This window comes from Amblyomma americanum, chromosome 9 (genome assembly GCF_052857255.1).
Source record: "Amblyomma americanum isolate KBUSLIRL-KWMA chromosome 9, ASM5285725v1, whole genome shotgun sequence".
Taxonomy (NCBI): domain Eukaryota; kingdom Metazoa; phylum Arthropoda; class Arachnida; order Ixodida; family Ixodidae; genus Amblyomma; species Amblyomma americanum.
Window position 1 is genome coordinate 111,657,810 of NC_135505.1, and position 26,947 is coordinate 111,684,756.

Genomic DNA, 26,947 nt, shown 5'->3' on the forward strand with positions numbered 1-26,947 from the left:
GAAAACTATATATAAAAGGCTAATATGAAAAGAGAAAAGATGGCCGGCACGCTTCTCACTTGCAGAGCAATCGCAGGCCGAATACGGAAGACGTGTTCCCTCCAATAATTCTCGTACCCGTACATGAGCCTTTCTGACGTCCTTGCTTCTACCGCCCGAGCCTATAGCGGGATCTTAGCGGGGACAGTATGAAGGAGGGGTTTCTAGATGGAGCTGGAATGTTATTTTCGGCAAGGGCTCGTCATAGAAAGCGAGGTCCACGCAATAGCTTAAGCGCGAATAAAGTGCGCGCGGAGGAGGACTGAAAGCCAATCGTTGTCCCCCCGTACTCTCTCCTTTGCCGAGACCTCTACGGGCTGCCGCCTCGGCGGTACTAAAGGCAAGGGCGTCTTCCATCGCGGACCACCCACACACGCATGCGTGCACCCATGACACCCATCAGCGTCCCGGGATCCGAGCTGTCGCGGCAAGATTCGGCGGCCATTCCTGGTGGTCGGCCGGCTGGAACCTCCACGCCTCCTCCTCTCCTAGCGGGCGCTCTTTCGCTCACGAGGCATTTTCACGCTGTGACACGTGGGGCACCGAAAACGAGAGGGCGTTGTTCTGATGTGTCCTGCGGTAGGAGTGAAGACACCAAACTTCAATATCTTTCTTGTTTGGAATGATTCGGAAGACGTCAGTCAACACTGATCACCACGTGGAATTCACGTGCGCTCTGTAAATAATTTGGGATTAAATTTCTTCCCTCACGAAGTTTCGGTTTCAACAGCCGAACAGTATCTATCACGTCGCAGTTAAAAATGAGATATCACGTGTAACGTAAAAAGAAATGCGTTTTAATAGATTTGTTCATTAGCTGTTTTTCTGTCTCCTGATGCATGTTTGCGTAAGGGTTGAAGCGAATTAAAACGCTGAATCGTTCAGTTTTTATATGTTTCAGTTCATACCAAACCTATTTGTGACGTCATATACTATAGCCACCGTTCTGCTTAAAACCAAAAGAGGAACAGCATTAGAGACCAAATTGGGCTTTAAACTATTTACCGGGCATAGGCGAATTTCTCTTACTGATCCTGTAAAGTCTGACCCAGAGCGTCACCTGTTTTTGATACACCTCAGCCTCTTTCTCGCCCCTGAGAAGAAGGCAGATATCTCTATTCCATTGGTTGAGAGCCTCGAGATCCTTGCTCAGCCAAAGATGGCCGCTGAGTTTACCTGACCATCTTTTAATGTTTTACCTTTAGCGAGTTCTAAAATATTTCTCCTCTGTCGTTACTAAGTAGTACCAACTGTTTAGGCCTTCTACAGCACCATTTTTTTCATATTTGTGTAAAATTTTTCAGAAAACAATTTTTCTATACCTTGACCATGGCGCATGATAGCCTTCTAAGTGCTTATGCACCCCTGAACACAGCACAGCACACTTTTCTGGTCAGTGTTTACTAAGATAAGCATTCTAAAGAAAGAACATGCAATGAAAATTTCAATGTCTGCACCGATTAAACGGCGTTCCTTCATGCGTACTCATAGACGCTGCGTCTCTGGCGGCGCGGTTTTCAGAAGGACCCGAGTGACCATGAGGTCCTCGCACAGAGGGCTGTCTTTGTACGCTGCTGCAGCTTGGGCGCCAGCGCGCATAACAGGTTGCCTTTCAAAGAGACGCAACGTGGGTCTGCAGCTCTGCGGGGAGAAGACGTTTTTGCCTTTGCCGTCGGAGTCTATATGCGGCTAAGTTCAACGCTGGCGCGTTCTACGGGCGAACTTGAGGAGACGGGCATCTGTATGGCGGAGTCGCGACGTGCCTCTTCAGTTGTGTGGAGCAATTAAAAGATAGCTGAGCCAGCACGGCGACGTAACGTGTAATTAGCATATCTGCGCGCGTGTGTTTTTACGCCTCTGCGACATGGTGAAGATATCAACAAGGACTAGCATTGATGAAATGTATATGACCAAATAAACGCCTTACCTTGCGTAACAGGGCGTCGTCGTGTTCTGGGCGCTGTTTATGTCGTGGGGCATTAATGCGGATGGAGATTACGAAAACATGAACCGCGCAAGTGGCCACACATTGCCACCTTGCGAAACTGGGCCGGAAAGTGTTTGCTGATGTCTTTCATCCGTGTCTGACGCTGTGCCTAGAATGGGACGTGACGGCTTGGGATTGTGCGTGGGACTGCGCATGCGTATTACTCATTCAGAAGTGCTGCCTCTAATTAGTAAGTGAAACTTACTATTAATTAGCCCGACTGTTACTGACTCGACAGCTTGTCACGGCAGAGACGATTCTAGAAAATGAGTTTGGTAAGCGTAGCTGCAGGATCTCGCTTGTTGCAGAGAAGGCTAAAAGCTAGCGATGACTACGAGCATATTCGACTACGTTTTGCCATTACGTACCGAAACTACTACTACTGCGGATTGAAGGCAAACATGGAAAGCAATCTTCCTGGCTGTAGATAAAGGCACAAACGGGACGAAAGCGACTGTTCACTTTTCCGAGACCGGTTTGGTTTCTTCAGGGGTGGCGAAACGGCTTGCAAGCCTGCAGGCGTCATAGTGCGCGATGTAGCACGGCGAGTGATCAGTGTCAATGACATTGAGTGGGCTATCGAGTCTGTAATGGGGGGGGGGGGTATTAAAGAAAGGCGCCAGGTTCCTTCTCTGCAATGCGGTTGTTACCGCATTGCAACTGAAGGTCCCAATGGTAAAAAAGAATGGGGATGTTTTTAGGCGCAGTAAGGACTGGAAATATGCAGATCCTATAGTCGGATACAACTCAACAACGCAGCGGCTTTTCCCCGTCAAAGGACCTCCTTACAGCCAATGGCGTCGGCCGATTCTCATGACCCTGCTAGCGGGACAATGCAGGGAGCAGTGCCACAATGGAGAGAGGAGTCTATCCTCAACCATAGATGGAAGGGATTATCATCTTTCATCTACCACTCCCTCCCTGAGAATCGCCCGACGCCACTGGCAGGTCCTTTGAATAGTACCCTGCGTTATTGAGTTGTATCTAACTATTGAGGCCTGCGTTTTTTTTAATCGGCACCCACTATACGGCTTCCGATGTCGACGGTGAGAACAGTGACAATGAAAATGTGCGCTTGTTTTAATGTGTACGTTTCTTTGCTATCGCAGGTGAGTGCTCAGACGGACCTTCGCAGCTCCCCCATATCCCGAGTGATGCGTGGAGGGTGACATACACCGTGAGTCGCCCTGACCTCGCCGCGCCGATCGCTGGAAGCCATTTCTGAGGCGCCTTGAAGGGCGAAAAACCGGATTGGATAATCGGTTACGCTGGGGTGTCTGCACCTGGTTGCTCGCTCTTTATACTGAACTGGACTGTTGATCAATTACATACACGTACAGTTACGCTCAGTATGACTTGAAACACTCAAGACGTGGGCCTTTTCCTTCACGACGCAGTAAGTGCACAGTGCCAGGGAAAGGTGCTCCTCCCAGCTGCCACTCGAAATGGTAGTATAGGGCTTTCTTTAGTGTGTGTGTATCATAGGGGCAGTGGCGGTATTTTCGTGTAAAAAAGGGGGAAAAAAAGTGGATGATGGTAAATCCAGCAGCATTTACTTCCGTAGCAACGGAAATCGCAAAACAGCGCAATCTCTAAGAGAAGGACAAAAAAAATAGCTTTTTTAATTATTATTATTATTTTTTTTTTGCTGTGTATTACCAACTAACCCGGTAAGCTAAGCTTCCCTCCGGGCTATATGGCTACCGCGAAGTTCGTTTCGCTTGCTGGTTTGTTAGTCTCGCTAAACTTGGGTCCATGCGAAGGGCCTACCCGCCGCGGTGGCTCAGTATTTAGGGCGCCCGGCTACTGATCCGGAGTCCCCGGGTTCGAACCCGACCGCGGCGGCTGCGTTTTTATGGAGGAAAAACGCTAAGGCGCCCGTGTGCTGTGCGATGTCAGTGCACGTTAAAGATCCCCAGGTGGTCGAAATTATTCCGGAGACCTCCACTACGGGACCTGTCCTTTCTTCTTTCACTCCCTCCTTTATCTCTTCCCTTACGGCGCGGTTCAGGTGTCCAACGATATGAGAGAGATACGGCGCCATTTACTTTCCACAAAAACCAATTATTATTATTATTATTATTATTATTATTATTATTATTATTATTATTATTATTATTATTATTATTATTATTATTATTATGCGAAGGGCATTCATACATAAGAGAACGTGCGCAGGCGCTTACTTCTTTGTCCTGTACATGTCGCGCTACTTTATGAAGTTCTGATAACCAGCTCACTGTGCAACGTAATTTACTGGAGGACCACTGTTAACCCGGTTACTCACTATATCCATGCACGCTGGCGCAGCTTTGAGGGAAATCCCGGGCGCGCGAGCTATGGAATAGTTCTTTTCTGGAACTGCTTGGTGAGGTGGTTCCATCTTCCTCTGCACACTAAAGGGAGGGACGGAAGAGAGTGACTGAGCGGTTACGCGCATTTTATTTCGCACTCGACTATATTGCATGCGCCGTTTTTCCCCGTCCAACTCCTACGCTGAAAAAACGACGCGAGTGGGGTCGCCGCCTTGGTTCCTGATTCACTTCTGGCTCACTGCTGTCTCTCTCTCTACGCCTCCATATTCATCGGTCCCCAGAATAGTACCACTACGCACTTAGGCGTGCACGGCTAGCTGTGTATACACGTGCGGTACGACTCTTAGCTCGCAATTGATACGGGGGGGGGGGGGGGGGGGGAAGGGGGGGGGGGGGAGGTCCGTTGGTGACCGTATAACCATACAAAAATTTCTTTAGGCAGTCTATAGGCTTAATAGACAGATGTCTATGGGCAGTCTATAGACTGACCATAGAATTCGGATTAAGTCTAAAGACTCTCTTTAAACATGCCCTAGAGAACAGTCTATAGGGAATATAAATCCTATAGACAGTCTATAGACAATAGATCTATGGCCATACAATTTTAGTAGACGTTGGTCCATAGGCAATTTATAGACTATGAGTATACAAAAAGAAATATATATGGGAAGGCAATAGCGGCATCTAGTGTGGATCTTACACCCGAATATGCTGGGTTCCTGCCCTGGCCTTTTTCACCGCAGTCACGGGCCCGCCACCTAAGTTGACGAGAAGCCAACCTGGGCCCCATATCCTTTCGGTTGAGCGATAGGAAGGCAATAGAGTCTATAGGCTGTCTGTAGACCATTTTTGTGAGGGCTGCAGGCCTTCGGATACAGTCAACTGGAGGTATTGGTACTTCGGCCTCACCTTTCTGACGCACTACACTTCCCCCCTCACTCCCCGCTCCTTTTCAAACGCGTGGGAGGCGTGTTGTTGCACTGGCAGCTCCGTCCATTCTTTGTTTGCAGGAGGTCAGTTTGATGGGCTCCGGAGGCAAGGCGCAGCGCGTGAGGTCATTTGCGCACGCAAGTGAACAGTGGACCTGGTCCACCCGCGGTGTGCGGTGGCCGACTTTTCGTGTTGGCGAGGCTTCTCAAACGGTGGTCGGCGGGCTTGTCCTTCTTGTTTAGAAAAAAAAAAAAGTTGCTCCTCAAGCGAAACTCGCGAGTCGCCGGCACGCTTTTGATCTTTCCGTTTGTCCGTTTTCAACCGTGACAACACTGTCGACAGTGGTTTCTGTGCTGGTTCTGTTTCGTCACTTTTATTCTCTTTCTTAGCCTTCTTATTCTACTGTTGTTGCTCTCAGGCTACATACTTTTGCTTGTGTGCGTCCACGCACTGGTGTCGTCACTGGTGTCGTCACTGGTGTCGTCACTGGTGTCGTCACTGGCGTCGTCACTGGCGTCGTCACTGGTGTCGTCACTGGTGTCGTTGCTGATGTCGCTGGTGCCGTCGCTGGTATCGCTAGCGGCTTGTGGCTTTCTGCTGAGGGCAACACTACAGGCTGTCATTATATCGGATTGCGATTTGCGGTCTTAACAAGGCATGCCAAGTTGAAGCCGTAAAGAAGCGCTTGCACTGCGTGTGCTGTCCCAAAAAAGCTGTCGTCTTTTCAGCCACCTCTGACCAAGTGTCAAATGACGCATAGAACATAAAGAATGAAACAGAAACAACGAAATTTTGGGCAGAGGTTTGAAACAAGACGCGCCACCAGAATGAAAGTTGTTTCTGTGCGTTTCTTTATAACGGCCAGCAGCGACACTGTATCCATTCGGCCTGCTATAAGATAGTGAGGTACAGCCGAAAAAGGAAGCTGCGAAAGTCCATTAAAGAAGGCTCTGCAAACAATATCGTCGACCTACTATATATATGACGGCTTCGTGGTCAACCGGCTTGCACCCCCTAGCGGCCATGGCAGGCGCGAAGCAATTCACTTCGCCGCCATTAAAATAGATCGAAGTCTTCGGTTGCAGGGCCTTCTTAGATACGCATTCCCCTCATCTTTCTTTGGCCGTATTCCGCTGTATCCTCTCTGCGACGTTCGCAAAGCTGCGCTACATACAGGACACACTTACGCATGCATGTACAGCATGGTACATTGTTAAAGGGAACATGCGGTCGCGTGAAGTTGAGTTTGCGCGATGCGCTGCTGCTGAAGGCCGGAAAGAATGCCGAGCTGATTATGGTCCGCAGTTTTTTTTTGGCATTCTGTCCCCTTGCATGGATCTCATTTTTCACGCCCACAACGCATCGATTACCTCTCCTCGCTGCTGAATTAATAATAATAATTGGTTTTTTGGGGAAAGGAAATGGCGCAGTATCTGTCTCATATATCGTTGGACACCTGAACCGCGCCGTAAGAGAAGGGATAAAGGAAGGAGTGAAAGAAGAAAGGAAGAGAGAGGTGCCGTAGTGGAGGGCTCCGAAATAATTTCGACCACCTGGGGATCTTTAACGTGCACTGACATCGCACAGCACACGGGCGCCTTAGCGTTTTTCCTCCATAAAAACGCAGCCGCCGCGGTCGGGTTGAATTGGCTTTTTACATTCTGTGGTCGCGTTTCGTGCGACATAAGCAACATTTTCTCCGGACTAGATTATCCACGTGTCAGTGCCTTGGTTCATATGTCACTTCCGAACAACGGCAACTGGTGACCGCTTTTTGTCCCAAGAATACGCGTTCCGTGCGCACGCTACCCGACCGCCCCGAGAGTGTGACATCGCCAGGAGACACACGCGACGGCTGCTGGTCGTACGAAGAGACGGGATCTCGCCCGGGTTCGTTATTCGGCCATCGTCCCGGCGTGTGCGTCAGAACAAAAACAAAAAGTAGGAAAAAAAAAGGCTTAGCACAAGTGACGGGGGCTTTCTTTACGTGTCTGTCGCCCTGTCGCCCGCGGTTCCTGGCGCGTCGAAGCTGTCGGACGAGGGACGCTGGACGTCTAAGGGAAAGGAGGGCAAGGGAGAGCGAGAGAAAAAAAGACCCAGATAGCATGCCGTTGCGTGTGTCTTCAAAGTTGTCGTGTGGGTCGACCTGGCTGGCGGACGCCTCCGGTCCCATGCCTGTCGCTTTCAGATATATGCCGTGCGCGTTGCCGAAGGGGGGAAGGGAAGCGCTTTGTTGCGCTTATGCTCGTCTCGCAGATTAGTCCAGCACGTGGGTGGGGGGTTGCTGCGACGTCTTTGCTGCGTCTGTGGTAAGGAAAGAAGCGGTTTACATGCGATAGATGACGCTCTTAATGCAATGCTGGACGAAATCCGAAAGGATACGCTGTAGGATAATTCAGGAGGCAGTGCCCTCCTATTTCAGGCTAGATCAGTTTACCTTAGAACCAGGCACGCATAGAAAGCATGTATGAACAGGGAGATATGTAACATGCGGAATCGGTGTAGGAAACATTAAACACGTTCTACTAGACTGTAAAGCTGTGGAACCCGATATTGGAGAGCACACAGTGAGCCTTCCCAGCAGCTTTCGGTTTTAGGGACGGTGAAAGCAAAATTAACACATCACGAGCAAGGGAAGGCTGGGGTATTGGTGGCGTAAAAACAGTTTGGAGAAATCGCTCGACACGTCACAGGAATCGAAAGAATACGCATATTGCTTAGAACAAGCCTTGATTTGGGTTGGGTGTGGTTTACAAAACAAAACAGTTAACCCCTTTATTTCACTAGCTAAGGTTGCACTCGCTACTACCCCAAACAAAGGTGACGCGAAAGTTATTTATATATCTATTTACATTATTGCGGCAGCGCCAGTCCACGCTCATCTGGGGGCTGCCGCTGTGGCTACAGTGCTCGGCTGCTGACTCAGGAAGACGAGGGTGCGACCCAGTCCGCGGCGATCGCATTTCGATGGAGGCAAAATGCTAAAGGCTCGTTCGATGTCAGTGCACGCTAAACAACCCAAGGTGATCTAAATTATCCTGAGTCCTCCATTGCGGCGTCCCTCATAGCCCGAGTCGCTTTGGGACGTTGAACCCCCATAAAAACCCCAAAGTTTTTTTTCTTTTTTTTTTTCAAGGTGCGGAGACCAGTAAATGACGCAGTGGTAGGAGTCCTACCTTGTATCCCACATTTTCATCGCCTGGGCGTTGCGGGCTTAATGCGGACTCCTGTACACACATCACCTCAGAAGCACTCGTGGTGTCGAGAAAGCAAGCAAGTCACCGTTCCTTCTTCCAGGACGCCGTCCGGCCGCGGTGGCTTAGTTTCTGGCGCGACCGTGATCTAGATAGCCGCCCAGTACACGCGGTGAGGGAAAAGGGGCGACCGCTGTCACGACGCGGTGGGCGGCCGTCACGTCGGCTTGCCATATACTTCCGTCGTCGTCTCGGAGGGACAACGGCCGGCGTCGCCCGCAAGACGACCCACCACCGTTACACCGCCGCCGTGGCGCATATTCAGAAGAGGGGGGGATAGCCTCTGCTTCTGCTGACCCGCTTGTCCAGCGTCCCGCGACGGGCGACAGCACAGCAGCCTCGGCTGTATAGGCGCCATCGTCATGACGTTGTAACGACGGCTCCGCTTTACGCGGTCGGGCAGACCATGATACTTCTGCAGTGGTGCTATGCTTAATTCGACAGGGCATTCTGAAGAGGAGAGGAATTAATGAACGGCGAGAGGTGGTGCGTAAGAAGAATGTGGATTTTAAAAACTTTCAGCGATTACCCAAATTTTCACATTTTTCGTTCGCTGCGGCAATGCTTTGCTCAGTGGAACCCAGTCTTAACGCATCTGCTATAGCAGGAACGACGAAATGCTGGATGTTTGCAACTTTTGTCCAGCGTGTCCAAGTCCTAGATTCCATTTGTATTCCGCATTGAGTTGTTCGTATAGGAGGTTATGGCAAAATACTACACCAGGGTGGCCAAATCCCGTTCAGGTGAGGGGAGTGCGTTGAAGGCTGTGATCGCCGAGATCAGGCCGCACCCCAGGCCTCAGGCCCGCATACAGGCTTAATTTGAGAGATATGCCAGATGACTTAGTCCTGCAGTGGGCGTAGTCAGGCTGACGATGGTGATGGTCAGTTCCGTGTGCGCTCGTGTGACTCATGTGCAATCTGCATGCGCTGTACACACGGAGGGGTCGGAATAAATGCAGACTCCGCATTACATCATGGACATCACGCGGTAACCATGCAGCAACATGGCGGCAAGCATATAGGAAGAACGCACGGAAAACACACGAGCTCTGTCTGTGCAGTTCCGTACGTGTCATGCGGAGCATGTGTTCCCTTAATTCGACGCACAATTATCGAGCGGAACAGGGTGCGACGTGACGAGAATCAACATATCATAGCGGGAATCATTCTTGTCATTTCCATATGTGTCTAGTGTGAGGTGTACTCTCTTCGACCTTATCCTTTTTTTTTTATTCCAACAAATACACACCATGCATGTGACTCTGACCCGTCCTTTTTGCATAATTTTGAGCCCTCACATTTTTGCACCGTTTGTGCATCGACTCTCAAAAGCCACCGGAAGCTTTAAATAAATAAACAAATAATTAATTCCTGCGCCTATAGGCCGCATATACAAAACGTTTTCCCAGAAAGGGTTAAGTATACTGGCGTTAGTTCACCATTCAGGAGCGCGAGCTTTGCGTTGCCTATGCTAATTTGCTCCCTTCTTACCCGGCCGCTTTGGTTCGTCTAGCTCGTTGTGCGCGTTTTCTTGTGCGCTCCGGTTGAGGAGACGCGTAATACCACTACACGCCAACCATGCGTGTGCCGTGGCACAACGAAGAAGAGGCCGTTGTTTCAGCCAGCGGGAACGAGCTCGCAGTTTCTCACTAGAGGCGTGGCCGCTTTATTGCCAGCTCTCCTCTCTCTCTCTCTCTCTCTCTCTCTCTCTCTCCGGCTTATAAAGTGAGGACTTCCTGCTTAAAGGAGGAGGAGGATGGTGTGGACCTCCCACGTGGAGCGTCTGGCCGCTAGTGAAAGGATCTGGGATGTTGCGCACTGTGGTTCCGAAGAGAAAGCTGGCGCTTGAGGAACATTAATTGAGCGAGTGAATAAAAAAGAAAGAACGCCTGGCGTTGACCGGGTCGAGGGTGAAGACCTGCGTTTCTGTGGACCGAGCACTTTTGTGCACTCCACCCAAGGGTGGGCAAGACGCCATCGTGTATTGCCCGCAACGTCGCGCCTTTTTCATGGACTTTGACGACATTAGAGGCTTTTAGCATGACGGACACTTAACTAGAGTAGTTATGTGCTGGTTTACCGGACGGCGGCAGCGCACGCGCGGTAGCCCTGCCTGGCCTCACCCGTGCCGACCAGCAAACCGGTATAAGTCCATGATAGTACGTCTGTGCTATGCAGAAAGTCTCCATTATTGAGCGTACGTCGGATGTTTGTAGCCTTATTTGGAGGTGGTCACTTCAGGCTAAACCTGCTCGGATTTAAGTCCTCTGACCCTGCTTTTTTTAGCGAGAAGGCTCAGCGAAGTATATGCGCTTGCCTAGCTGCTGTTGATTAAATTAGTAACCGAGTTTTTAATTTCCTCATAACCTGCTCAATCCCGGTCGAAGCCTCAGCCATGCCTTGAGGGAAGGAGTGAAGGAAGGAAGGAGTGAAAGAAGCAAGGAAGGAGTGAAAGAAGCAAGGAAGGAGTGAAAGAAGGAAGGAAGGAAGGAGGGAAAGAAGGAAGACTGAGGAAGAGGCGCCGTATGGTGTAGGGCTCCGGAATAGTCACTGTGTCCTTCACCGTCAGTTCTATTTGGAGGGTAACTGACCACCATACCGGGTAAAATTTATTGGTCGTGTTTGGCCGTAACAGCGTTAACCTTCCAATAGGGCTAGACTACGCATTGTGACCCAAGGAAGCTTAAGAATTTTTTTTCTCTGCTACCAACTGAACAGTTTTGATTGGATATCGAACACGCCTTGTACCTTTACTGCTTATTAACCCTAGATTTTGTTCCGTCTGCATCCTCCACTGAGCTCCGACTCCCAAAATCCGGAGATCACAGTAGAAACAGAACTAAACCGAAACAAAATCGTTCTCCCGGCCAAGTCAGTTCCCGTACGCTGGTCAATGCTTCCGCACGCGTACTCGCCTGCTTATATAACAAGGTGGCTGGCATAAGTGCGGAGCTCAGAGACGCGCCAGTCTTGCCAACGCACGTTTTTGGCTCACTTGCGCATGTGAGTGTTTGCTAAACGCCGTCCAGTGATAAGTTGATTTATTTTTCCTTTAGCGGATTCGTACACACCATCCTTACAAAATTTTTAAAGACAGTCTATAGACTGCACACAGACTTCTGTCCATAAAGTCTCTAGACTTTCTATAGACAAACCGTATAGAACAGTGTATAGGCAATACAAATCCTATATATAGCCTGTCGACAATCTTAGTAGACTTTTATCTACAGACAGTCTATAGACTATGAATAGACAAAAAGAAATATCTATTGAAGGGCAACAGTCTATAAGAAGTCTATAGACTGTCTATAGACCATTTTTACAAGGGCAGTGAACGCGGCCTAAAAACGAACAGCCACAACAACATGCGCGTGCAAATAGCCCTTCAAGGGGCACTATCATGATCTCTTCGAGACGAAAGACGACCTCTGTGGCGTGTCTTCGTTGTTGTCTATGCAGATTTTATTAGTTTGTATCAGATGCAAGCAAGGAGGAAAGAAACAGCTTCGACTCTGCGCTTTCCTCAACTGAATCCAGGTTAGCGCTAACAGAAAGATGTGTGTGGTGCATCCTGCTGGTCTCATTCGATTACGGCGACGTGTATATGTTTAGCGGTCGACGTACAAACTAATAAAATCTGTATAGACAACTACGAAGACACGACACAGTGTAGGTCGTCTTTCACATCGAAGAGTTCATGATAGTACCCGGGTCATGTTTTTCGACGCTCGTTCCGAAGAAATCCGGATTTGAAGGATATATTGTTTTTCCTCGTTGCTTTTTGCCTCTATTTTTATCTTCCACTACAGATTTTTTTTTTTGCCCGGACGCATTAGTTAACACCACTAACGCCTTCAAGAGCCAAAACGATTAATAACCTGATGCGTACGTATCGCCTGCCGCGATAGAATCTCTCTCCGACGCCAGATGTTTAACCCAATTACGTACCCAGCCCTGTTCATCGTGGCAGATCTATACCAGATATCGCGAACGTCACCCACGTTAGTAAAGGTAGTCGGTTCAAGTTGCTTCGCCTCTTCTTTCACACGCCTGCAACCGGTTACACTACGAGGAGTTGCTAAACGCAAGTCTATAGACCATCCGCTCTAAATGCGGGTTAGCTGGCGTTTGAGATGCGGATCTTAATTGTTGCTTTCTGCGCAGGCTTTAGTGACTGACGCTCGATTATACATAAAAGGAAAGAATGTGCAGTACAGCGATTCTTTTTTTTTTGCTCATCGCGTACTTCCCATCGTGGGTGCGCTATCAAGAAAAATGTTAGAGTGCAGTTCTTCCGATTGTAGTTTCCGTGTTAGATACAAAACGTGTGACCCGGTTTCTTGCATTTCTGACGGCGTTAGGGTTTTACACTATAGCAGAGCCTTGCGCGCTGATAACTAGCCAGTCACGACAGCACTTCCGCTTTAATTAATAATCTGGTAACGAATCACTGTGTGTGGTGTGGCGCAGCACGCGGTATGTTTTGTCTTGTTATTATGCGTTACGTACTAGTTCATCGTTCGCAGAGACCATGGCATGAACCCCGGTGTGCAAGCTAAAGGTACAGAATTTCAAGGAAATTTGTCAGAAACAACGGCTTTTCTTACATATACAGGGTGTTTCACCTAAGACTTTACGCTGTTGTTAAAATGAGCTTTTCTTTTTTAGTTAGAAGAGCGCTTCTTTCCGCGAAGCATTGTCAGTGGTGCAGCACATCAGAATGCAGCTAAGATGTGCTAACTAGCAGGCTGGTTAACTAATATTGAATAGAGAAAATTTTAGCTATAACTGTTAGGCTCCTTAATTAATGAGGGGCGTGTAGCTCTCCGTAATCAATATCTACGTCAGTTTTTAGAATTTCGAAAACGCTCTTACCCTCGGAGCTGTGGCCCAACCAATTATATATATATATATATATATATATATATATATATATATATATATATATATATATATATATATATATATATATATATATATATATATATATATATATATATCCCCATTCTTCAACAGCACAAGTAATAATAATACGCCCCCCCCCCCCCCCCCCATGCTCCTTTATTTCTGTGGCTGTTGGTTTCTCCTATATATATATATATATATATATATATATATATATATATATATATATATAGAGAGAGAGAGAGAGAGAGAGAGGGAAGAGAGACAGATTTTGGTGAGCTATGGTTGCAAGTAGACTATGGCGTGTTATATCTTAATCTCCTTCGCACACGCACACTTCTTTTCTTTGCATCGTGCTCGGCATATACTCATCCCCATCATCAACATTACGCGCGGTTCGCTCCAGCCTAGATGCAAAGCGAAACTGCGGAATTACGCTCAAAACAGGTTCCTACCTCCGGCTCTGCGTCCTCCAGCGGTCATAAACACTGTCTCCGCATAGCGCCCTTCTGTTCATTTGGTTTCGCATCTACGTTTCTAATCCTATTTTTTCCACTCGCCTCGGCTGTTTGCTCACAGCGCCTCCAGTCCGCACCGTGTCTCCACCGCTATCCTTGCAGGTGGTTGGGGTGACTGCAGCCGTGCCCGCGGGCAGCGTTAACACGCGTTCCATGCGGTACGCCGACCTCAAGCGTGCAGTATATCGCCCCAGGCTACCCATATTGCGTTTTTCGTATGCGTCGAGCGTGTTCCTTCTGTTGCAGTTTCTTGCAGTGCGTGCATACAGGCACCCTGCCGGCCTCGCATGTATACGGAATGTGGTACGATTACAGAGGGCCTCCCCATACTTTTCAGCTTATATTTGCTCTCCGACGGAGGGCGTAATATATGTATGCGTCGTCGTCGTAAAGTGGATGTCTTTACGACGTCCAGCGACGTCTGGCGACTATGTTAAAGCTCGCCCCCCCCCCCCCCCCCCCCTCATCCAGCGTCGGTTCGCTACGCGAATCTTCTTTGCATTATTGTGAGCGTTTACATGCGTGCGCGTGTGCATGCACATACAGGTATGTGCAAGTGCGATAAATATGACAGGAAACACTTTGTTCGGCATCAAAAAGCAAATTCATTACATGCTTCGGCGTTCAATTTCAGAAGGAATTGAGGGTATCGGGAGCCTGGTGGAAAAATGACTTGGAAAAATTAAACTGCACTTCAAACTCATACTTGTGAAACAAAGATTGAGTGTATGAGAATGGAGTGTTCTATATTATAATTTTTTTGCTCGAGTACCCCCACAGTATGACTTGGAACATCCGAGATGTCGTCAGAATCGCTTCCTCCGCGAAGCAGTGGGAATTTATATGTACCCCATATATATAAATAGTAGAAAGATGCGAAAATTGATGTAGAGAGAGAAATTTGCAAAAAAAATCCGCTCTTTGCACCCTATGAGGGACGGCGAAAAAGTGGCATTTGCCGTACACTACAACACTCCACTCCCTTGAACGCACCTGCTGCCGTGAACTCTCTCTAAACCCCATCCGAACGGGGAACTAATCACAGCTACTTCCTTTAACAATTACTTTGAATATGTACTTGTTTACACTTGATGATACACTAAACACTAAACCACACTAAACAATATATTGATTGATTAGAAAGTGTCCATCGAAAAGCTGGGCGATTTATTTTCAACAAATACAGTCGTCATGCTGCTTCTGCAAAAAGCCGCGGTCTCTCTACAATCCACACACGAGCCAGACTGTTGCGACTAAAGTTTTTGTTCCTCCTTGTGAATGATCGCACAAAACTTGATAAAACTAGATATCTGCTTGAGCCTAACACGCGTGTCGCAAGAACGAAATATGAAAAACATCTATCTGAATACAGATACCGTAGTGATGCATTCAAATTGTCATTTTCCTCACATGTGATTCGGGAGGGGAATATGTTGCCTCCTGAGATTGTCAACCAGATGTGCCCTGAAGCATTTGTATCGAAGCTAACAAACCACCGTGAACATTAATGACAGCACTGTCACCATGTGCGATTTACATGTACCTTTGTGTAAAGTGAAAAAAGTTCCGTCTCTGGTTGTTTTTTTTGCACTTTTTCGTATGTATGTGAACCCGATCCTGTTACGACCTCAAAGTGAGGCCAACAGTGTGTAATAAATAAATAAAATAATGCCGCCTATACGATCTCGGAATTAGGGGCGCACGTACGCTGTAAGCGACCGTGCAACGATCGCTAATTTCACCCCGCGGGTCACGCGCGCCTCAAATGACTCGCTCATGTCCAATCACGTGGTCTCGGCCTATCGTAGCGTTTATCTGCCCGGCAGCTACGATTGTGCTCTCAATCTGTGGCGCGCACAATGCCCGGAGCCGCTCGTTTATGGCCGTGAAGGAGCAATTGAACGGACATCGCAAGGAGTGCGCCCCCAGCACCTCTCGTCCTTCGAGTCGTGGCGTTTGTTTAGCGCTAATCGCTTATGGCCGCGGATCCTGTGCGCGCAATCAGCTCTGCTTATACGCTGTGGCGCACTGTTCATCTACCAGGTGTTTCAGGCTTTGAAGGGGCTGTGAAGGGGGCTCTAATAAAGTTGCGGCATGCATGTGATAGTGAAGCACGCCGCTTCACGAATAGTGTCCAGCACAGATTTTTTAAATGCGCTTTGTAGAAGCTATGTTATCTGTAGTTAAAATTTGAATTTCAGCGTCTTCGCGCCTTTCCCTCTCCTCTCGTCACTTTTTGCACGCTGGAAGGTAGGCGCTCCTTCGCCGACCCTCCCTCTGGGAGCTGAGCTTCCCGACCCGCCGGAGCTGAGCGGCTTATTGGCCGCGGCCACGGTAGCTACCCGACGTCTGAAAGAATCTAACCAATGGCCACCTCTCACCTTGTCTACGTAGATGCGGGGGACGGAGGAGGGTGCGAGCATGAAAAAGTCGCCGGGAAGGGCTCGCCAACTTGGACGCGTGATTGTGGGTCGTCTGCTGCGTATAGAAGAGTATTATTTGGCTCTGGTTTTCATGGCAACACAGTGCAGTGATTAAGTGAGTTAATGTGCTCTCCTCGGAAGGCGTTTCAGAGCCCCTTTAAGGTAAAATTGTGGCTTTTGTGGCATAGTATTGCCAGTGTTAGTTGTAACCGAAAAACCGGTGAATCCTCTTTATTAAGCTGGTTAACTAATTTCTGATAATTAACTTTTTGACTAACACAGGCAGCTGTTTGCTCCCGACAGCGGCCTGGACTCTGCCAAATGTTAGACACCGCTCTTAACAATTACAGGAGAGCGCTTTGCCTGGCAACATTCGTTGCCCTGTACTATCGTCGTATAGCTGACGAACTCCGCGTGTGGCTTTCATTGCCTTTCGGCTAATACCCCTGTCACACGGGCACTTGTAAGGCCTTAGAAATTAAGGTACTTTTGCAAAAAGGCTCGTGACGCGCATCTACACGGCAAAGCGTCGAGACCTTTGCGATAAAGGTGCGTAGCAATAAAGGCGGCCGTCAGCGGCCTTAAAGTTGCTTAAAGGAGCAACCCAGACGGCAGCGCCAGCTAGCGAGCTCAAAGAATAAAAAATTGACGCAATTTTTAGTTTTGAAACCGTAAAAAAATATCTAATTTATCTTATTTAATGGTTAATTTTGCATTACAGTGCACTTAACCGTAGAGGGGGCTACGACTAAAGACATCCACACTGCTAATAAAGGACTTGAACGCTTTTCAGCAGCCGCATCGACACACACGTGCTTGCGCATCTCGCTTTGCTGTTTTTTCTTCGTTTGCTCTTTGTTGTGTGCGTGTTTTGAGTTTGCTTGCGTGCACAAAGACACAAGCAACAAAGCACGCTTCTCGAACACGACGAGGAGCCGAACGGAAAAGTGCGCCTACCGTGGTCGGACCGAGAACGATGAAAAAAAAAAAAGAAACTTTGTTTCAAAATATCCGTTTCTCACCGTCAGAACGCTCGTTTATTATCGTGATAGCTACTTTTTCCAACATAAACGAAAGCACTCTTAGCTGAAGCGGTACCGTCTGCTTTAATTTCATAATGTTACTAGCGCCGCTTCACACGCAGCGGTGACTTTTGGCATTCACGGAGGCCGCGTTCTAGCTCCTTTCGATTTGCCGTGTAGCAGCGTCGCTGCTCCTTTTCGGTTTTCCTCCTTTAGTGCAATAAGACAACTTTACGGCAAAGGTCGAGAAGAAGTCTCGTGTGACAGGGGTATTAGTCTTCTACGCCTATAAGCGCTGTCAGGAGGCGTACAAAAAGCATTAGAGATGCGCCTGAAAAATGCTCGCTCATCTCTCTATAGGCTGTGTGTTACGGCGGTGCGATCCACTCGGGAGACTTCATCGCTGGCTGCCTGTAATATCGAGCGGCTCGGACACGAACCCGCCGCGGTGGCTCACTAGTTATCGCGTTCGCTTTCTAGACCGAAGGTCGGCGTATTGAATCCCGGTGGCAACGGCCGCATTTCTCTGGAGACCAAATGCAAAATGCACACGTGTGCTGCGCGATGCCACTATCATCATCAGCAGCAGCAGCTCGACTACGCCCACGACAGGTCAAAGGCATCTCCCATGTCCCCCCAAATTAACCCTGTCCTGTGCCAGCTGCTGCCACTGTATTCCCGCAAACTTCTCCTACCTAACCTTCTCCCGCGCCCCTTGCTACGCCTATCTTTCCTTGGAATCTAGTGCACGTTAAAATAAACTCTCAGGTCGTCGAGATTAATCCGAAGCTCTCTGCTACGGCTTCCCTCATAGTATATCTACAGCTCCGGAACGCTAAATTCCGTACCATAATTTGCGTACAAACACACACAGGCGACACACCGCGCCAATCGACTATGGACACAAAAGGACGCAAGTATCGAACTACGGCACCATCACTTCCCCTTTGGAGCGGCGGCCGTCCGGTGTGGCGCCGCCATCCGGCAGAGAGGGAGAGCTGGGGGGAAGGGTTCTGTTTTCCGGAAGTGACGTATAGTGTATGCCGGCGGCACTCCTCTGTGCAAACGTACACTGGCACGCCTGTCTGTTTTGCACGCGTCGCGATTTTTCCGCCACTGCCTCGTCGGTTGTCTCCCTCCGACGTTTGCGCCTATCGGGTTTCAGGCGCAACCGGCAGCTGCATGCAACCGGAGGTGTGAACGCGTGCGCCATTGTGCGGACCATGGGAACAGAACGGCTGGAATGGAGTCGCGTCCGTGCGCTCAACTGGAGCGGCGCTACCTCGCTTTGTGAACCCTGTGACGCCACTGCAGAATAAGCCCGCCCCGAAAGGGAAAAAAATCGTGAATAAAAGAATGGATACGCAACATTTTTTCTCAAAAACGGGTGCATGCGTCCGCTACTCGAGGTTAATAATCCCTGACATGCAAAAAGATACCTTCAAGAGGTAACCCCGCCCCTTATGGATTGCTTTAACTGCAGAGGATAATACTGTAGGCGAAGCATCTTAATATTTCATCGGGCGTTCCACTGTCTGAACAGGGAATGGAATGGCCTGTAATTTTTCTATTGATATATGTCATGTGGCCGAATATGCGTATGCTCTTTTATTGTTTTTAGAACTTCGGAAATTAGTTTCACTTGCTGACTTTACTACGCGCTGATGATATTTATCTCAAGCAGTTCGGTGATTCAATAAAACTTTTAATGAGGTGCTTTGGCTAGTGAGCGGTGTCCTCAGTCTATAATCCCATTTGATTCTGTCGCCTCTCCCCTTTTCGAGCCAGTTTTGTTCTGCTCTCTAGGTCCGAGCTGGACAGCGTTTACGGAGCCCCGCTGCTCAAGTGTTGGGTTTCTTATTGTAGAAGTAGATTTATTTCTTTGCCGTCCTCATGTAAATCAGCTTTTTCTTTCATTTTTGCGATGTACCTGCCAGCAATGGCAGACTGCTAGATGGTCAGGCCTTTTATTCGGTTTTTTCTTGCCCGTACGTTACAGGGTTGGCGACTCCGAACATCTCTGGACAAAAATAATATGGTTCCCGTGAGTTATCCGCATATTACAACACCGATTTCATGCCTGGCCCCGACGTAAGAAAAAAAAAGCTTCTCCCAATCGACGCTGAGTGAACCCTGACTTGTTCGTGCCACAATAGTTTCAGAGCGGTCAAAATGTTTCGCTCGCAGCGCCACCTTTGGCAACAAGAGACGCGCAGACACATTCCTGGTGACCTCGCCGCTACGATGGCTTGTGTTTAAACATAGCGTAACAGTTCTGGTGCAACCTGTGACGTCGCTTATGGGCGTCTCTGTGTGTGCCAGAGCTCGCCGCAGGGTGAGGCAACTACCGGATTGTGTTTTGAACCGATCCCCTATCCTGCTTTCGCAGTCGCACTGACTCACTGACTGCCTTTTGTTTCTATTACATGACCGGATACTAAACATGTGGAGAGGAGGATAGCAGGTGTGCTGCATCGTTTCGCTGTTTCCATTTCGTCCTAAATAGCCCGTCTAAGTGATCTAAGTCCTATTATCGACATGGAAATTAATCACTAAGTAACTATAAGATGAAACCTTACTGAGAGACCGACTGCGACTTCGCAGGTGCTCGGAAATTTTTAATTCTGCAACTGTGGAGATGGAACTTCCCGGAGGAGCCCTTAAATACACTCTGAATTAAAAAAAAATATTCTTTCGTGCTTTCCTCGCATTTAATCGCTCTTGTCTTCTTCCCTTAGTGTAGTTCAAAGAAATCCCCGCATTTTTTATGCTTTTCAGCGCCACTCCTGAACTTCACATGTGCGGACACTTTTTCGTACGACGGTCCCCGATGTGCGAGTAAGTGTACGGCTGCTCCGTTATGCTGCTGAGCATTGACCTCCTCCGCGAGCGTTGAGCGCGGCCGCGCCTCTGTCTGCCGGGCCGTTCGCCGCCGTTGTCGGCAGTGTCGGTAATCCGAGTGCTGTGTCTCGGCGCGGTGGCTGCGTCGGAAGGCAACGGCGAGGCGGCGCGAGCATTCTGGGATACGCGAAACTCGCAGGAGATCTCGCTAGGTGTGTGCTTGTTTGTGGCTGGCTGGTCATCATTTGTTCTGCTAGTGCTCACCGGTGTAGTGTCGGGTCCTTGCTTGAGCGAGCAAGTCGGTTGTCCTCTGCTCCAGCGCGCACACCGTTCACGCCGGTATGTATGTATGTATGTATGTATGCATGTATGTATGTATGTATGTATGTATGTATGTATGTATGTATGTATGTATGTATGTGTGTATGTATGTATGTACCCTTATGCATGTATGTATGTATGTATGTATCGTATGCATGCATGCATGCATGCATGCATGTATGTATGTATGTATGTATGTATGTACACGTATGTATGTATGTTGTGTTATGCCATGTTATGTGTTACATGCTATGGGGGTTTAACGCGTTCCAAAGCGACTCAGGCTATGAGGGACGCAGTAGTGAAATGAAAATTGGTTTTGGGGGAAAGGAAATGGCGAAGTATTTGTCTCGCATATCGGCGGACACCCGAACACCGCCTTAAGGGAAGGGATAAAGGAGGGATTGAGAGAAGAAAGAGAAATGTGCTGTAGTGGAGGGCTCCGGAATAATTTCGACCACCTGGGGATCCTTAACGTGCACTGACAGCGCACAGCACACGGGCGCCTTAGCGTTTTCTCTTGCATCAAAACGCAGCCGCCGCGGTCGGGTTCGAACCCAGGAACTCCGGATCAGTAGCCGAGCGCCCTTACTTAGCCACCGCAGCGGGTCAGTAGTGAAGGGCTCCGGAAATTTCGCCCACCCGTGGTTCTTTGACGTGCACTGACATCGCACAGTACACGGGCCTCTAGAATTTTGCTTCCATCGAAATTCGACCGCCGCTGCCGGAATCGAATAATAATAATAATAATAATTGGTTTTGGGGGGAAAGGAAATGGCGCAGTATCTGTCTCATATATCGTTGGACACCTGAACCGCGCCGTATGGAAAGGGTAAAGGAGGGAGTGAAAGAAGAAAGGATGAGAGAGGTGCCGTAGTGGAGGGCTCCGGAATAATTTCGACCCCCTGGGGATCTTTAACGTGCACTGACATCGCACAGCACACGGGCGCCTTAGCGTTTTTCCTCCATAAAAACGCAGCCGAGCGGTCGGGTTCGAACCCGGGAACTCCGGCCGCGTCTTTTGGGCCAGCAGCCGAAAATTCTGTTATTACTACAGGTTTTTTTATCAAAAACATCACAGAAATCTGTTGTGACGACAGAAAGTTTTCTGTTGTGTTTTTGACTAGGATTCCCATATAATTTCCTGTTCACCTGACTTTCCTATAGTTCAGTGCGGTCAGTTTTAAAAAAATTTCGCGGCACTCATCGGAGAATTCTCGTCACCTTTATCCTGGCGGCATCTCTTTTGACGAAACCGTATAGCGCACCGCGCATCACCATTTATAGCGTTCCTTGCTGCAGTGTATTCGTGTGCTTGGCGAGAGTGCGACGCTCTCTAAAAAGGAAAGAAAAAAATCTTTCGCGTCCTGCATTACACACAACAGTATACAATTCCCCAGCGGCTTTCTCGTTGTCTGCGCTCGCAAAGGTTGTTCCCATCTCAGCGCACCGTTCAGCGCCGCAGTTTCCGCCATAACGCCCGCCTAGCCCCTCACTCCGTTCAGGTTGAAACGTGAGTTCTGTAGCTCACGGCGTGACGTATTCACGCGCGCGCCAGCGTGAGAAGAAAAAGAAAACAAAAAAAACCGCTAGCTTTGGCGGTATATACCTTCGTGCAGCTAGGACGACTTCTCTGCGTTATATTCCTGTTCCGGGTTTCTGTTGCAGACAAAATGAAGCTGACGCGCTCGGAGGTTTTTTTTTTTCTTTCGGAAATGCGCTCAAACCGAGGCCTCTCGTTTTTCTAGTGCTCTGCTTCTTGTTTTCTCATTTTAGACGCATCACTCCTCTCTCTCTCTCTCTCTCTCTCTCTCTGTCTCTCTCTCTCTCTCTCTCTCTCTCTCTCTGTGAGTCTGTAGTGAGCATTCGCGTGAGGTGTTACGAATGTCTGCTTCCTGCTTGCCGTCGTCTGCTCCCGTGCGAGGTGTCGTCTGCTGTATAGTCACGCAGACGGAAAGGAAGAAGGAAAATCCGCCCGCTGTTTTCTTCTCTAAAGTGTGGGAAAACGTTGCCTTTTTGGTGCTTACGACATTCGCGTGCGCCATACTTCACTTTGACGTACTTCTTTGTGCGAGTCTGCACGGTTCGTCCTGGGAAGAAGCCGAAGCTCTTTTGTACCGCTTTGTAAGGTCAGGCTACAGCCGTGCTTTCTCAAACCATGGTGATTTTTTTCGCCTGCTTTCATTCTTGCGGGTAGGGGAGCGATATGTGGCGATTCGCGTCGTCTGTTACATTTTTTTAAATACTTTCTGCTAATGCTGCTTTTTTACGTATTTATTTTATGTTATTTAGAAAGATACTGCCGGCCTGAGTGCCAGACTTTGTAGGCAGGAGTAGCCGTACCCGGTATCACTCCAGGTTAAGGAGAGGCCTTTGCCCTGCAGTAGGCATACTAAGGCTGATGATGATGATTATTATTATTGTGATAATTATAAGGCTTACAAGGCATACATAATAAGGTCGGGAAAATTTTCCTTATGGGGGTTCATATCAAATCACCATAAATACAAAACAGGTATTACGTCCTCATTATATCTCTGAGACCTGCGTAAAGCTTTATAACCTTGTCGTTGGCGCTTTTTGACCGCAGCTGCTCCTTCATGACCAAGAACTGTCATCACCGTCACTATCACCGCCGCCGCCATAATCACCATTTCCTTTCCACACCTTTTACTTTCCGAGTAGACGTTCGCCGGCAATGCTCAACGCAACAACAAGGCGAGACGAGGAGTTTGCGCCACAACCTGTTTTTCTCCAATAACCGGAGGTCGATATCAGTAAGCCGCGAAGGAAGCAAGCTTACGCAACGCAAACACGTTTAAAGCAGCGCCCTCTGCAGAAGATGGCACGGGGGAGAGATCTAGTGCCGCCGCACGCAGGAAGCGAATTCTTCCTCCCCGTACAGGTCTCGCGTTTACTGCAGCAACCAATCCAGTCTTCGTGACACGCCTGTCATGTCGTCGAGCCTCGGGCTGTTATGAAATGCAAGGCGCTCAGCGCGACGCCTCGGCGTGCATGGTTATCGAAGAGGGAGAGGATTTCGACGACAGTATAGGAGTAGCCTCACGCGTGATTTGCTTTAAACCTGCTCTTCTTGCACACTGATTGGTCGCTAAGCTGCCGTGTCTTCGGCCGTGCCCCGCAGACATGTCTTGCGTATATATGTGTATATAACTACTTGCAGAACTGGTTGTCGTCGTCTGCGTCGGACCGCGGTGGCGTGTTTGGATTGTCGTCTGCTGCGCGCAGTCACGCGTCGTCTGCGTGTCGGCTGGCCGCGCTGCCGATCGTCTGCAGACGTGGCTTTCCAGCGAGTCGTCTGCGGAGAAGACCTGATAGAACGCATTGTCGTGCACGGAGTGACTGCGCATGCGTTGTTTGAACTGGTTTGTCGATTGACCAGTTGCATAACTGTCCTTGGGTCATGTGCGTCGGGAAGTGGGAGTTGATTTTTTTTTCCCGGAAGTCCGCGCGTTTAACGAATTACCATTCGTCCGTGTTCCCCTGATCTTTTCGTCGTCCGGATGATCACTGGCGCTACGCCCACTGCAGTATTAAAGCTTTTTGTTCTAATCTGCTCTTGGTCCACTGCGCCGGCAGCGCCTACGCTACCCAGGCAAACTTCCTAATCTCGTCTCCCCACCAGTCTCTCCAGCCGTTTTCTGATACGTTTTTATTTTCCTTGGAATCCACTCCGTTACTCTGATGGACCATCGGTCATATCGCATCTGCATTAAGTCCCTTCCCCGTCTTAACTTAGGCCGCCGCGGTGGCTCAGTGGTTATGGTGCTCGGCTGCTGACCCGGAAGACGCGGGTGCGATCCCGGCCGCGGCGTTCGAATTTCGATGGAAGCGAAATTCTAGAGGTGCTGTGCGATTTCAGTGCACGTTAAAGAACCTCAGGTGGTCGAAATTTCCGGAGCCCTTCACTATACGGCGGCCCTCATAGCCTGAGTCGTTTTGGGACGTTAAACACCCATAGACGTGTTAATTTCGGCTAGGAGATGATTAACGCGAGTTTTCTTCTCTGATCAGACACGTTTTACCGATGCTCAAAACTCTTCGCAGACGTCAAACCATCTCTCCAGCTGCTCAACGAGTTTTCCTTCGTCGTCTGCAGCTCCGTGTGTCTCGTCTGCGCTTCTTCTACAGGCGGGCGCTCTGGAAAAGAGACGTTTTCCCCGTGACAGGGTTCGGGTCTCTTGTCTTCGTGACTCACACGCCCCTTGAATAGGAGAGGAAGTGCGCCCCCCCCCCCCCTCCCCAGTGGTTGAGAATAGAGACAGCATATTCTTTCGTAAGCTCAGGCATGCGAGAAAGTTGCGCGGTCAAGATCACGAGATACGGCGGAGTGCCTAGGAGCATCCTGCGGAGCTTGGCATCATCTTCCTGCCCGCATAAAGGGCGGTCGCTGTTTGTGACGTAACGTTTTCGCGCAGCGCTATTGTGCGCTTGGCCGGACGAGACTCGGCGCGGTTGCGTCACGTCTCGGGCCTGTTTCTTCAGGTGCGCTGGGACGCCTTGAACGATTTTCTCGCCTCGTTCTTAAGAGCCAAGGGGACGAGAGCTGCAACATTGGAATACGGGGCAGTGACTATACTGGATCGATCGCTCTGACTGTAGACGACACTGCGCAAATACGCCGTACAGACAGGCCTTGGATCGCCGTAGATGCTGTCGCTGAGAAGTAATAATAATAATAATAATAATTGTTTTTTTGGGGGGAAAGGAAGTGGCGCAGTATCTGTCTCATATATCGGCGGACACCTGAACCGCGCCGTAAGGGAAGGGGTAAGGGAGGGAGTGAAAGAAGAAAGGAAGAAAGGGGTGCCGTAGTGGAGGGCTCCGGAATAATGTCGACCACCGGGGGATCTTTAACGTGCACTGACATCGCACAGCACACGGGCGCCTTCGCGTTTTTCCGCCTTAAAAACGTTGTGAAGTGCTAATCGACGTTTGCGACATGTGTGCTTTCTTTCGGTTGTCGACTGCGAATAACTGCTTATACAAGCAGCTATGGAGATGGATAATCCTCGCCTCTACAAATGCAGCGATATTGAATTGTTTCTACGCTAAGGACGGTGCTCGGTTGTTCTTTGTCCAGGAAAGGAATGAGTCAGCGGTAACTCTGAAGCTGTGCTTTACCTCATTTCGTCAGACGCTTCCGCTTGCTTCAGCATGTACCGAGCACAGAGTCGATAGACTGACAGTAGAGCTAATACACACACTATCCTTCAGTGAGGCACACTAGACGTGAGGCGGACTGCATTGTTACTTAGCTAAAGCAGCATATCGCGTACTGCTGCCCCATATGCGACAGAGGGCACTCCAAATGCCGCTTTCCATTCTGTATTCATTACTTCCCTGCGATCGATGCTCCGTCATTGACCGTATATAGATGAGCATCTTTAATCCGAACTCCTTTAATTCGAACTGCCGGTTTATGCGAACGGACAATTTGCTCCCGTCAACGTGCAGCCCATTAAAAGGGCTTTGCCTAATTCGAATTCCGCATATTCCGAACAGATCTTCGGGGTATGGTTTTAAAACGCCCAGTTGTTGCGCGTGGCTGAGGTGCTCGCCTTTTATTTCACGCTCGATTCATTTTGACTTTGTTATAGCGACCGCGAGGGAACAAAGATTAATATCTGGCACCTCTACGTACTTAGCGCGCTTTACTAACTCCTTGCGGCAGGATGTCACAGCCACGCGTTTTGATGATCGCATTTTTGATAATCGCATTCATTCACGGCAGGTGCACCTTTTCTTTAATACAACACGCGCGCTGGAGTGATCTGAGCTCTTGTTTCAGAGAGAGATGATGGAGAGGTCGGCTGGTGGAGCATCCCTTCCTCTGGCCTGTCACTCCGCAGATTTTCAGAGACACCGTGACATAATTAAGCACAGAAGCTACCGACTACTTAATAGATATACCCGTAATAAGGGAGTAATTACTGATTAGCATGCACCGAAGCTTAGCCACACCGTGTTGAGCATCATTTCGGCTACCTTTCTTCTAGTCTACGGCCTGTTTAGTCGACCTTCGAATCTGCCCGGTTGCGCAGTACCCCACATCGCCTGTTGCGTGCTGAACGCACTGGCCATACGCATAGATGGCGTGCTTGTCTGAATCGAGGACCCCCCTCCCACCGACTCCTCCCTGCCTGGCGTCTCGCCTTCAGTGCGAGCCATCGCTCCAGAGTTGCTCGCCTCAGACGGTCATTCTCTTCGAGCTGCTTGTTACGAAGGGCTTCTATAAGTGGAGTCCCTTGTGGGCGCGTCATGGTTGCATAGCTGTGCGCACTCGGCATACCACGAGAGAGAGAGGGGGGTGGGAGGCATCGGTGGCCCACATAATATGCAGATCAAGGCTCGTCCGCCATACAAGCG

General features: G+C 49.1%; 1 protein-coding gene across 5 annotated transcripts in view; it reads left to right on the forward strand.

Moving 5' to 3' along the window:
* MESR3 (misexpression suppressor of ras 3) overlaps positions 1-26,947 on the forward strand; it is a 214,952-nt gene that overhangs the window by 138,852 nt on the left and 49,153 nt on the right. For 3 of the 5 annotated variants that reach the window (XM_077636884.1, XM_077636886.1, XM_077636885.1), the window contains exon 2: positions 3,136-3,203. The exons of 1 other annotated variant lie outside the window; for it this stretch is intronic. The gene's annotated coding sequence lies outside the window, so the exon portion shown is untranslated. Of the gene's footprint in view, positions 1-3,135; positions 3,423-26,947 lie in introns of all 5 variants that reach the window. One more of the 5 variants, XM_077636888.1, reaches the window with a different exon arrangement.